General features: G+C 41.4%; 1 pseudogene; it reads left to right on the top strand.

The window, feature by feature from the left end:
- The first annotated feature begins 7,227 nt into the window (after window positions 1-7,227).
- LOC139156074 (U3 small nucleolar ribonucleoprotein protein IMP3-like) lies at window positions 7,228-10,544 on the top strand (annotated as a pseudogene).
- Window positions 10,545-12,118: the final 1,574 nt, after the last annotated feature.

The raw sequence follows: 12,118 nt of genomic DNA, 5'->3' as shown, positions 1-12,118 counted from the left end.
GTTTTTCAGCCCAAAAAATGGGCTGAAAAACCCGACCTCGGGTTATACTCGGGTGACTGACAAGTCACTACAAGAGGGTGCCTGCGAGAGCCTGGCTTGGACGGGTGTGGGAGCTATCGCCTCTTCCCGGCTGTGGTAGCTTGCCCGCGAGAGGGGAAAAAAGGCGGTGAATTGGGGGGGGTGGATTCTTGCTTCTGTAGTCTCGCCACCCCCCCCCACCTCACCGGCTTTCCCCCCCTCTTGCGCGCAAGCAAAGGAGCCAGCCAACAACTTGAACGCCGCGCAAGAGGGGAAAAAAGCTGGTGAGGTGGAGGGGGGGGTGGCGAGAATACAGAAGCAGGAATCCACCCCACACCCCACCTCACCGGCTTTTTTCCTCTCTAGCGTGGCATTCGAGTGGTTGGCTGGCTCCTTTGCTTGCGCGCAAGAGGGAGAAGAGGCCGGTGAGGTGGGGAGGGGTGGATTCCTGCTTCTGTATTCTTGCAAAAAAAAAAAACCCCGCTTTTTTCCCCTTTCGTGCACAAGCAAAGGAGCCAGCCAATCACTCAAACACCGCGCTAGAGAGGAAAAAAGTCGGTGGGGAGGCGAGAATACAGAAGCAAGAATCCACCCCCCACCCCACCTCACCGGCTTTCCCCCCCCCCTTGCATGATTATGTCCATGGAGGCACCTCCCCCGCCCGCCCTGGGATTCCTTGATGCAATCTCAGCTTCTCAGCTTTTTAAAAAAATGAACGTTTGGGATTACAGCAATGGATTTTTCCAATAAAAAATTACCGGAGTGGGCGATGGGGGGTGGGGGTGTTGTCCTCTGAAATGGCCAGAGTAACGGGCAGATGGGAGCGTGTGGTCCTTGCCAGTTACCCATTTGCCGGGACTTCACTTTCTGCCTGCCCCTTGCCAAGGCCCCTGCAGCCGAAAGAGACACCGGCAGGCGTCCTGTCAATGGGTCTTTCCGTGGGGGGGAGGGGGTGCGAGGCTGAGTTGTTTTCCTAGAATGAAAAGCACCTGCGCTCAAGCCTTCCAGGAAAATTACGGTAGTTCTCTGCGTCTTTCATTTGGAGACTTAGCCCTGCTTTGTGCTCTGCACCTGAGCAGGGGTGCCCCACTCCTCTGTCCTAAAGTCCCTGTCTTATACATTTGGCATTTTACTCATTGCCAGTGTCAAGGCATTTTAAGGGTTATTTATGCATTTTATGCTATATGCTGTTGTATTGCTGTTACATTTTATATTGCTTTTTAGTTGTTGTGATTGTTGTGAGCCACCCAGAGACCTGTTGGAGTTGGGCGGCAAGGAAGGAGGGAGGGAGGGAAGGAAGGAGTTAGGAAAGAAGGAAGACAGAAAGAAAGAAAAAAAGATTGTAGGAAGGAAGAGAGACAAAGAAAGATGGTAGGTAGGAAGGAAGGAAAACAGACAAAAAAGGAAAGGAGGGAGGGAAGGGACAGAAGAAGGAAAGAAAAAGGAAGGAAGATAGGCAGAGAGAAAAAGAAAGGGGGAGGGAAGAAGGAGGGAAGGAGAGAGACAGACAGAAAGAAAGAAAGACCTATGACCACAATTGAGCCCAAATTGTGGTTGTTAAACAAAAGCATTGTTCAGTGAGAATCAGCACATTTTACTCAATCCATGACATTTCCTAGCTCTAACAGTGATGTGCAAGCTAGGGAAGTACTGGTACATCTGAAGGCATGTGTAATGTTCTTGTTGTGGTTAAATGTGTGGCAGAAAGTGGACTCTGGGTTTGTTTTTCCTATTACAGTAAGTAAGGTTGAATGTACCGCATATACCTGTAATTTTACAAGAGCTCCCTTCCCCCCCCTCTCTGTAAATATACATACGGTATAGTTTATATAGTAAACAATGTATGGTATATTTTTGTGTGCCTGTGTGTAATATGTATGTACACATATATCATATATACATAGAATTAAATAGTATACAGTGGTACCTCGAGATACGAGTTTAATTCGTTCCTGACCTGGGCTCTTAAGTCGAGCAGCTCTTATCTCGAACGACTTTTCCCCATAGGAATTAATGTAAATAATTTTAATTGGTTCCAGCCCTCAAAAAACTCACAAAGTTAGTCTAAATTATGCAGAAAGACAAGTTTTTAATGAAGAAATGTACATGTACATATAAATGAATAATGAAGTTTCTTTCACTTAACTTGTAAACTTTCTTAAACTTTTAAATTTACATATGTTCAACTTCTCTGCCACCCAATCCTGTAGGACAGAGGTCCCCAACCCTTTTTGCACCAGGGATCGGCTTTAAGCGATCAAGAGAGGAATGGGATAAATGAATGGACGGAGGGTGGGAAGGAAGGAAGGAAAGAGGGAAGGGACAGGAACAGAGGAAGGAAGCAAGGAAACTTATGAAAGGGGAGAGTAAGAGAGGAATGAGTGAAGGGAGGGAGGGAGGGAAGAAGGTGGGAAGGAGAAAGAAAAGAAGAAATAGAGGAAGGGAAGGTAAAAGAGAGAAAGAAAAAGAGCTAGCTTCCGCGTTCAGCTTCAGGAGACAGCTGCGAAGCCGCGCGCGTGTTTTAAAAGGTTGCAGCCGGCCCGGGAGGCTCGGGGGGGTGCTGGCAAGCCCCCCAGGCTGGCTGCAAGCACCCCCCGAGCCCCCCAGGCCGGCTGCAACCTTTTAAAACACGCGCGCCGCTTCGCAGCTGTCTCCTGAAGCCGAACGCGGAAGTTAGCGTTCGGCTTCAGGAGACAGCTCCTTAGCGCTTGTATCTCGAATTTGGGCTTGTAAGTAGAACAAAAATATCTCTCCCCTCCCAGCTCTTATCTCGAGTTGCTCTTAAGTAGAGCAGCTCTTATGTCGGGGTTCCACTGTATTTTGGATGTTCAGTAATAGTAAATATAGAGGGAAATTGTATCTCTTTGAGGCAAGGAGAGGCCAAGTATCCTAACCCTAACCCAAACCAGCAGGAGCAGTGGGGGATTGACGTAAGTACAGTACTTGCAATTTTTTTGCCTATACCTGCCTTGGGGGAACATATACCTGTTTACTCTCTTTTAAACTTACAGAACTAGTTTACTGGTTTTCTTTGAAATAAATATTCTAAAAAATGTAATCTAATGATGCCTCAATTGATGTAATTTTATTGGTTTCCATTTTTATAAGTTACCAGTAGCCGCTGCAATTTCCACCCTCGACTTATAATGGAGTCAATAAATTTTCCCAGTTTTTTGTGGCAAAAGTAGGCACCTCGACTTATGGTCGGAGCGACTTATACTCGAGTATATACGGTAATTAGAACAATACAGTATTTATGGAAAACAATTAGAAATAGATAAAAACATTATTAGGGACAAGGGGGAAAATGGTTACAAAAGTTTATAACCTATTCCTAAGATTCAAAATAGAAGAAAAACTATGAAAGAGACAACAATAAGTTGGGCCAGAAATTTTGGATATAGTATTGAATTAGACCATTGGGAAAATTATGGGGTAAAAAATATAAATTAACAATGTTGTCAACCTATAGGGAAAACATTTACAAGATGTTTTACTGTTGGCATCTACCTCCAGCAAGATTGGCCAAAATGTACCCAACTGTTTGCCTGAATTCTGAAAGTGTGGGTATAAACAGGGTACCTTCTACCATATGGGGTGGACATACCTTAAAGTTAGGAAATAATGGCACAAAATAAGGGATTGGCTGAAAGAAATCACTCAACAGGCAACAGATCAAATAGAATAGCACAAATGCTATCATCTAAAATGAATATTAATTTCTCCCAGCATATTTGTAAGAATGAATGCATTCTCACCACCTTTTCTATTTTATTCAACATATTGGAAATATCAGCCATATGATTAATAAAAATTAAGTTTAACATAATTGCTGGCAGGATTAGAAATCTGAAACAGGAGGTTTAAAACTTTACGTGTTATATCAGCAGCAGAAAAATTACAATCACTGTTTCAGGTATATTCGGTATATTTTTAAATGAACGATGGAGGCCTTAAGAATTTAGTTTGGATTGCTAAAATGCAGAAAGAGGTTTCTGGCTTAAAAGAAGAAAACAACCATCATCATCATCATCATCATCATCATCATCATCATCATCATTATTATTATTACCGTATTTTTCGCTCCATAAGACACAGTTTTTTTCCTCCCAAAGTAGGATGAAAAATCAGCGGCGTCTTATGGAGCGAAGATGCAGGCAGGGAGGGGGGGGAGGCGGTGGAGCAGAGTGGGGGGCGGGCAGGGGGACCAAGCCCGGCGGGGTGCAGGGCGAAGGCGTCTCGGTGCGCAGGCAGGCGCCGGGGCTGCTGGCGGAGCTCTCCGGGGAGACGCTGGGCACTGGCCGCGGGGGTGGCTCCTCCTTTCCCTCCCCTCCCCTCCTCCGATTTGGGGCTGGTGGGACGGTAGCGGCAGCGGAAGGGCGGCGCGCAGCGGGAGGGTGATGGCAGCGGCAGCGGGTAGTAGCCGTGGGGCAGCGGCAGAGTGGTCAGCTGTGAGGCGGAGGCTGAGCTCTGGAACAGAGGCACTGACCGCGGCGGCTGGACAGCATTTACGGCGCCTAGCAACATGTCTAGCCGCCGTCAGTGCTCCGTTCTGGAGCTCCACCTCACAGCTGACGACCTTGCCGCCGCCGAGAGAGAGAGGGAGAGAGAGAAAGAGAGAGGGAGAGAGGGGGGAGAGAAAGAGATAGCAAGAGAGGGAGAGAGAGAAAGAGAGAGGGAGAGAGAGAGAGGAGATAAAGGAAGAGGAGATAGAAAGGAAGAGAGAGAAAGAAAGAGGGGTAGAAAGAGAGAGGGAGAGATGCTCAGTGAGCCTTTATTTGAAGTTGCCTTTCTTGCTTGCCAGCCCAATTGCCAGGGGCTGGGGTGGATCAGAAGGGACAACGCACACACAAAAACACAAACCCGCAGCCTCCATCACATTTCCACCCGGCTGCAGCCTTACGAGACGGTCGCAGGATCGTCCGCTTCCTGGGTTTCTCAGGATCCAGGAATCCTGCCGCGAGTCTCTCCTCACAGCATAACCCCCGGGGCTTGCTGTTTCCAACGACGCCCCCGCTTCCCAGCTGCCGACGGTCTTCCTCGTTTGAGCCGTTCCCATAAGCGCCCGTGCCAAAAAACTCTCCAAACCCCGAAGTCCCCAAAATCTTCCTTTGCGGTTTTGCGCTGCCAAGTTAGACCGTCCTCGCTTCTTTCTTTCTTTCTTTCTTTCTTTCTTTCTTTCTTTCTTTCTTTCTTTCTTTTGCTCTCTTGCTTTCATTCTTTTTTCTTTCTCTTTCTTTCTTTCTTTCTTTCTTTCTTTTGCTTTCTCTCCTTCCTTCCCTCCTTCCATTTCTTTCATTCCCCCTCTCTATTTTTATTTCTCTTTCATTCTCTTTCTTTCTTTCTTTCTCTCTTTCTTGCTTTCTTTCTTTCTCTATTTTACCTTCCCTTCCTCTATTTCTTCTTTTCTTTCTCCTTCCTACCTTCTTCCCTCCCTCCCTTCCTTCAGTCCTTCCTCTCTTACTCTCCCCTTTCATAAGTTTCCTTGCTTCCTTCCTCTGTCCCTTCCCCCTTTCTTTCTTTCTTTCTTTCTTTCTTTCTTCCTTCCTTCCTTTCCTCCATCCATTTCTTGCTTTCCTTTTCCTTCCTCCCTTCTCCCTACTATTTGGCTCAAAATATTTTTTCTATTTTCCTCCTCTAAAATCTAGGTGCGTCTTATCAGCAGGTGCGTCTTATAGAGCGAAAAATACGGGTATTTAGATTTGTATGCTGCCCCTCTCCGAAGACTCGGGGTGGCATACAAGATTTGCTCCAAAGTCCCAGCTCCTTATGCAAGAATTATGTTCTGTACACTGAATGCTGAAGAAATATTTTGCTGTGAAAACCCCCATGATTTTTCACGCAACCCAAAAGCTATTATAGTGCTGTGAGGCTCCACTGGATCTCCCCAAAAGGGTCGTTATTCCTGCACCGCCCAAAGCAAAGGGCCAGTTTAGTTGCATACCTTTGTTCAGATGTGGAGCCAATGTGATCAGTACTAGCAGGATCTGGAAATACTTTGGCATCTGGAAAAGATGGAACGGCTTTGGACATACTTGATGTGCCTTGCTTTAAAATACAGATCTCTCTACAATTCTGAAGCAAAGCCTTATTGGCAGATCTTGGAGTCGTATACTGGGAAATCTTGACAGTTGATTTAGGAGCCACACCTGTAGGCAATAGATGAATAAGCAATTGAAGAACTGAATGTTGTATAATATTAATATGTTATCTGTGACAAATTTTGGATTCTGAGCCCCACATCTACAGAAAATATGGGGGAGAAGGATGCCAAATGCTTGAAATATGATTAAGTCATCCTCAAAAGTTTTCCTCACATTTTATGCTCTATTGAGACACTGAAAAGTTTTAGCAGATTTGACCTATAGTACAGGTGAAACTTGAAAAATTAGAATATCATGCAAACGTTCATTTAGTTCAGTAATGCAACTTAAAAGGTGAAACTTAATATATGAGAGAGACTCATTACAGGCAAAGCAAGGTAGTTCAAGCCATGATTTGTCATAATTGTGACGATTATGGTTTACAGCTCATGAAAACCCCAAATCCCCCATTCTCAGAAAATTAGAATATTACATACGATCAATAAAACAAGGATTGCGCATAGAATGGTATCAGACCTCCAAAAAGTATAAGCATGCATGTGTTTGGGACCTTTTGTAGCAAATACTGCCTCAATGCGGCGTGGTATGGAAGCTATCATCCTGTGGCACTGCTGAGGTGTTATGGAAGACCAGGATGCTTCAATAGTAGCATTAAGCTCTTCTGCATTATTCGGTCTCATGTCTCTCATCTTTCTCTTGGCAATGCCCCATAGATTCTCTTTGGGGTTCAGATCAGGCACGTTTGCTGGCCAATCAAGGACAGTAATCCCATGATCATTGAACCTGGTTTTGGGGGATTTGGGCACTGTAAGCAGGAGCCAAATCCTGCTGGAAAATTTAAGTCACCATCCCCATAAAGCTGGCATGTGGATGGAAGCATGGAGCGCACCAAAATCTCCCGGTAGACAGCTCTGTTGACTCTGGACTTAATGAAGCACAGTGGACGAATACCAGCAGATGACATGGCTCCCCAAATCAACACAGACTGTGGAAACTTTTACATCTCATTTGGCAACCAAGGACCCAAAGTATGGAGGAAGAATGGAGGCACACTCTGCAAGATGCTTGAGGTCCAGTGTATGATTCATGACATAGATTCCTTATCATGGACCAGGGAATGGGTGGGGTGGAATACTTCATCCATACCCAGGATCTCAAAGTGGGTAACCAAAACAATATAAAACAAAATATTAAAAAATAATATATGTATTAGGGAGGCGACAAATGATATAAAATGTAGAAGGCTACATACTGTTGGATGGCATAATTTATTTATTTATTTATTATTTAGATTTGTATGCCGTCCCTCTCCGAAGACTCGGGGCGGCTCACAACAATAACTAAGACAATGTAAGAACAAATGTAATAATTTAAAAAACACTAAAACCCCCATTATTAAAAGCAAGAAATGGTGGCAATGTTAGGAAGCAAAAAAAAAAAATTGGATCCAAATTCGGACATGGATGGAAGAAATGCTGGGCTATAAAGTCGAGATAAAACCGGAAATGTATTTATTAGGCATAATCAGAGGCAAACATAGTAAAAGAAAATTACTACTTAATAAATCACTTAGTTACTGCTGCAAGATTAGCATATGCACAAGTATGGAAACAAGAAAAGACTCCAAACGAAGAAATGGTGATTAAAAAAAATATTAGACTGCGCCAAATTTAGCAAATTAACATACGAGATACAAAACCAACAAAATAAGGACTACATGTATTACAAAGTGTGGGAAAAATATACAACTGGGTGGAAGTTAAGAAAAAAATATATCAAATAGAATTGTAAAAAATAAATCTTGTAAATATATAAATTGTAAATGTTCAATGTTGTATTACAGTATATGATGTCTAAATGTTTGTATGTTAAATAAAATAAAAATAAATTTATTTAATTTTTTAAAAAAGCAAGAAATGCAGGTTTAATTATCCTGTAAGAATAGCTTTTCATAGTCCACAACTCTACTAATCACACTATGGGAAAGCATCAGGTTGAGGAAGGTAGCTCAGAATATTTGCCTAATCAGGATGTTCTCCGTTAGATCCAAGCGCGAGCTCAAAACGGCTGACCGACCAGGCAATGCGTGGCCAGAGCTCCGGTTTTGCTCCCGTCTCCGATTGCCGTTGAGACCACAGTGTTTGCTTTTTCACTGGCTAGATTCTTACTCTCCCTGACGTCAGTTCGTCTCCCATCGGAGAGATGCGATTGGATGACGCTACGGGGCTTTTTATTGCCGTTATGATGTTATTTCTTGTTTTTTCCTGCGAGCAGTTGGCCGTAAAGAAAGTGAAGGCGGGAAACGTTGCGATACTATGTTACTATGACAGTAACACTCGTAAACTACAAAAAGCAGAGGGAGAGACTAATAAGTATTAAGTGCACCTTTATGCCTACAGTTCCTGCCAAATGTATTTTTTATCTTTTCTGTCTCTACTTTATACTTATGTTAAACATACTACAATACAATGCTATATTTATAAGACAAATAAAATAAATAAAATAAAATAAATAAGCATTAATAAGTATTAATACTTATTAAGTATTAATAAGTATTAAAAACATTATTATAATAAGTATTAATGAGTGTTAAAAACTTGTAATAATAAGTATTAAGTATTGTGAGAAAGTTGCAGCCCATCAATTTTCTCCTTCCTTAACTGGAGAATAGTATTTCAGCCCTCTGGGAAGGGGTTTTTTTTTTGGGGGGGGGGGGGGCATTTCTTATACTCTTCTATTGAGATTGCTGAAAAAAACACACTGTTCAGCCCCTTGGTTCCAATTCTGCTCGATTAATTTTAGGGAATCTGAAAAGGGCTTTATGATTCCTCGCCATCGGAATGTCTATGGAGATTCTCAGTCATCCAGGTCATGGTTGTCCCAAAGGTGCTTTTTTTCCCCCAAGACACAAGTGGACTTTCAGATAGGTTTTTTTAAAAAAATCAGAGAGTCCAGTTGCCTCTTGGAAAAAAAAAGCAATTTTGGATCGTCGTAGGAATGGCAGATTTTTTTCCCCTTGCTTTTGTTATCGTGCTTATTTATTGCTTGCCCCTCGAAGCTACCTAACGATTGGAACGACCTTTCGTAAAACTTGACAAAATAATCACTCCACCTCCCAATTGCTTCCCCAAAACAGATTCTAGGCTGGGGATAATGATTTTATTTTTTAAAAAATTATTAAGCATTTTCAAGATTAAAAACAATATAAAATACCATAAAACAAACACGCAATTTTCCTCATTATAAGCGAGTTCCTACGGGTATGACTAATAAGAGTTACTTATCTAAATTCTAATTTTTAATCTACTCTATTATTACATTATTATTTACATTATTACTATTTACACACATACAGTATCCCTTTTTTTACATTCTCTTACATACATACATATAGATATCTATATGTTATAATCTAATTTTTATTTCCATTTTCTAACCAGGCAACCTAGCTGAGCTGCGTGTGCTTCGTCGTTTCCGTATACAGCGGAGGGAAGATTACACTCGCTACAATCAGCTTAGTCGGGCTGTTCGGGAACTAGCACGCCGGATCAGAGACCTGGGTGATGTACCTGAATCAGCAGGTTTCCGCGCTAGGAGCACTGCTGCTCTTATGGACAAACTTTATGCCATGGGTGTGATACCCTCTAAGAGCTCTCTTGAGCTGTGTGATCGAGTCTCAGCCTCTTCCTTCTGCCGTCGCCGTTTACCTTGTCTGATCATAAAGCTCCGTATGGCGCAAAACTTGAAATCTGCTGTGACATTTGTGGAGCAGGGGCATATCTGGGTGGGACCAGAAGTTATAACAGACCCTGCATTCTTGGTCACCAGGGCCACGGAGGACTTATTACCTGGACTGATTCCTCGCGTATCCGACAACATGTGCTCAACTACAATCAGGAACGGGATGATTTTGACTTCATTTGTTAAGAACAACTTTTCTTTTGTTAACCATTTGCGTGATTATACCTTAAATGTTTAACTGAGTTAGCTTTAGTACATTTCAGTCTTTGATTTGTTTTGCTTGTTTAGTTGTGCAAACAGTATATAGTTGTATACAAGACTATCAGCCAAACCACACCCTTTTGTGATGGAGTGCAATTTTTATAACTACATGGTTAGGATTTCTATCAGAAAGAAATGGAGGACAAGAATTTCCTATGGGCATCTTGTAAAACATCCTGTGTGTTCCTTTTATTGATTTCATTTTGGATCACAGTAAAGATTAATAATTGGATTGCATCTAACTTCTTCCCAGAAGATGGTGTCTAATCTTGTTCCATATAGAATGTTTTAATTAAAACAGACTTTATTATTCCCTTTTGATCAAGATTTGGATGGCTGCCTACAACAAAATCTATGCAGTTATTATTTTAAGATTTATTTTTTTCTTGGCATCTCAACAACTTTATATTATTGTTTCTATAGTAACATGTTCTCTATTAATGTACAAACTGTTATATCAATGTTAAATTGTTGGCTAGAACTTAAGGTTTTGAACTGGTTAATGAATGTACATTTATCTTATCCACAGCATTTACAATAATGGAAAGAATTTTGCTCTGATTATGATTATAATGTGTAAATACCTCAAAACATTAATTTTGAGTTCAGTTTTGGAGCATAAAGCTATTTAATCTTTGTGTTCTCTGTAAAATCTCTAAAATTTACTCCCAGCTGCAGTTTAAAACAAATGTGCTTCCCAAATCGGATTAATAAATTGCAGATTGTAACCAGTGGACTGATGCTTTAAGGCTAAGGATTTATATTAATCTTCTATTATTGCTAGCAAAGTTAATTGATGAAATTTACACAGATTTAGACTTTGGTTGTTAAATGATTAATTAAAAAATTGAATTCTGGCATATAGTAGTAAAGTAGTAGTAGAAAGCAGAAAAAATGCATCTCTGATCTGTATTTTGAAATGATACAACAGAAACTCATTGCAGCAACTAGAAGTCAAATTTTGGCAAAGTGGTGACATGAACATTTAGTGATTAAACCACTTTCATTAAATTAAAAGGATAAATGACTAGAATATCAGAACTCAACTGTATTGTGTCTGTTTACTTTCAAGGCAGTTCTTCAGTTCCTTTAGAATAACACATCATCTGGCAATATCTTAGTTTACCTCCATAAGGAATAAGATGGTGATCCCATAATTCTGGTATGTTTTTATGAGTTGTAGGACATGATACAGTGGTACTTCTACTTAAGAACTTAATTTGTTCCGTGACCAAGTTCTTAAGTAGAAAAGTTTGTAAGTACGGTAGAAGCAATTTTTCCCATAGGAATCAATGTAAAAGCAAATAATGCATGCAAACCCATTAGGAAAGAAACAAAAGCTCAGAATTTGGGTCGGAGGAGGAAGAGGAGGAGGACAGTCACTGCTAAAGGAAGAAGTTGACGTGAGGTTAATCAAAAAAATTCAAAACTTTAAGGCTTAAAAAAAAAGAGGGAGGAGGAACACGTGCCTCCCATACACCCGGCGTGAGGCTGCCTCCCATACACTGTGCCAGAGAGGGAAACCCAGGGGGAATGACAGGAAACTGGCCGGGCCTTCGTGCCACTCTCAAATTTCCTGGGAAAATTTTCCGGGCTCAGGTTCTTAAGTAGAAAATGGTTCTTAAGAAGAGGCAAAAAAACCCTGGTTGTTATCTAGAAAAGTTCTTAAGAGGCGTTCTTAGCTAGAGGTACCACTGTACTTTGTGAGTTCTTCTTTAGTACAAAGTACAAATACATCAAGAAGCCCAAGACTTTTTAGTTCATATAAAAACAACGTATTTGCATATTTGCTAAAGTATTAATACAATCTGAACCACATATATTTATATTTATTTATTTTATTAATTGGATTTCTATGCTGCCCCACTCCGAAGACAATTCCATATTGATGGAATTGATTGCAAAACTAGTTAGAAAAGTGTAATTTGCAAAGTTTTCCATGCAGCCTTGCCTCCAGTTGTATATCATCATCTGATCTTGGTAGATGGAATATT

The sequence above is a fragment of the Erythrolamprus reginae genome, unplaced genomic scaffold (assembly GCF_031021105.1).
Source record: "Erythrolamprus reginae isolate rEryReg1 unplaced genomic scaffold, rEryReg1.hap1 scaffold_261, whole genome shotgun sequence".
In the NCBI taxonomy this organism is placed as follows: Eukaryota; Metazoa; Chordata; class Lepidosauria; order Squamata; family Dipsadidae; genus Erythrolamprus; species Erythrolamprus reginae.
The sequence above is the reverse complement of the archived record's forward strand: the minus strand, read 5'-3'. Positions and strand labels throughout refer to the sequence as shown.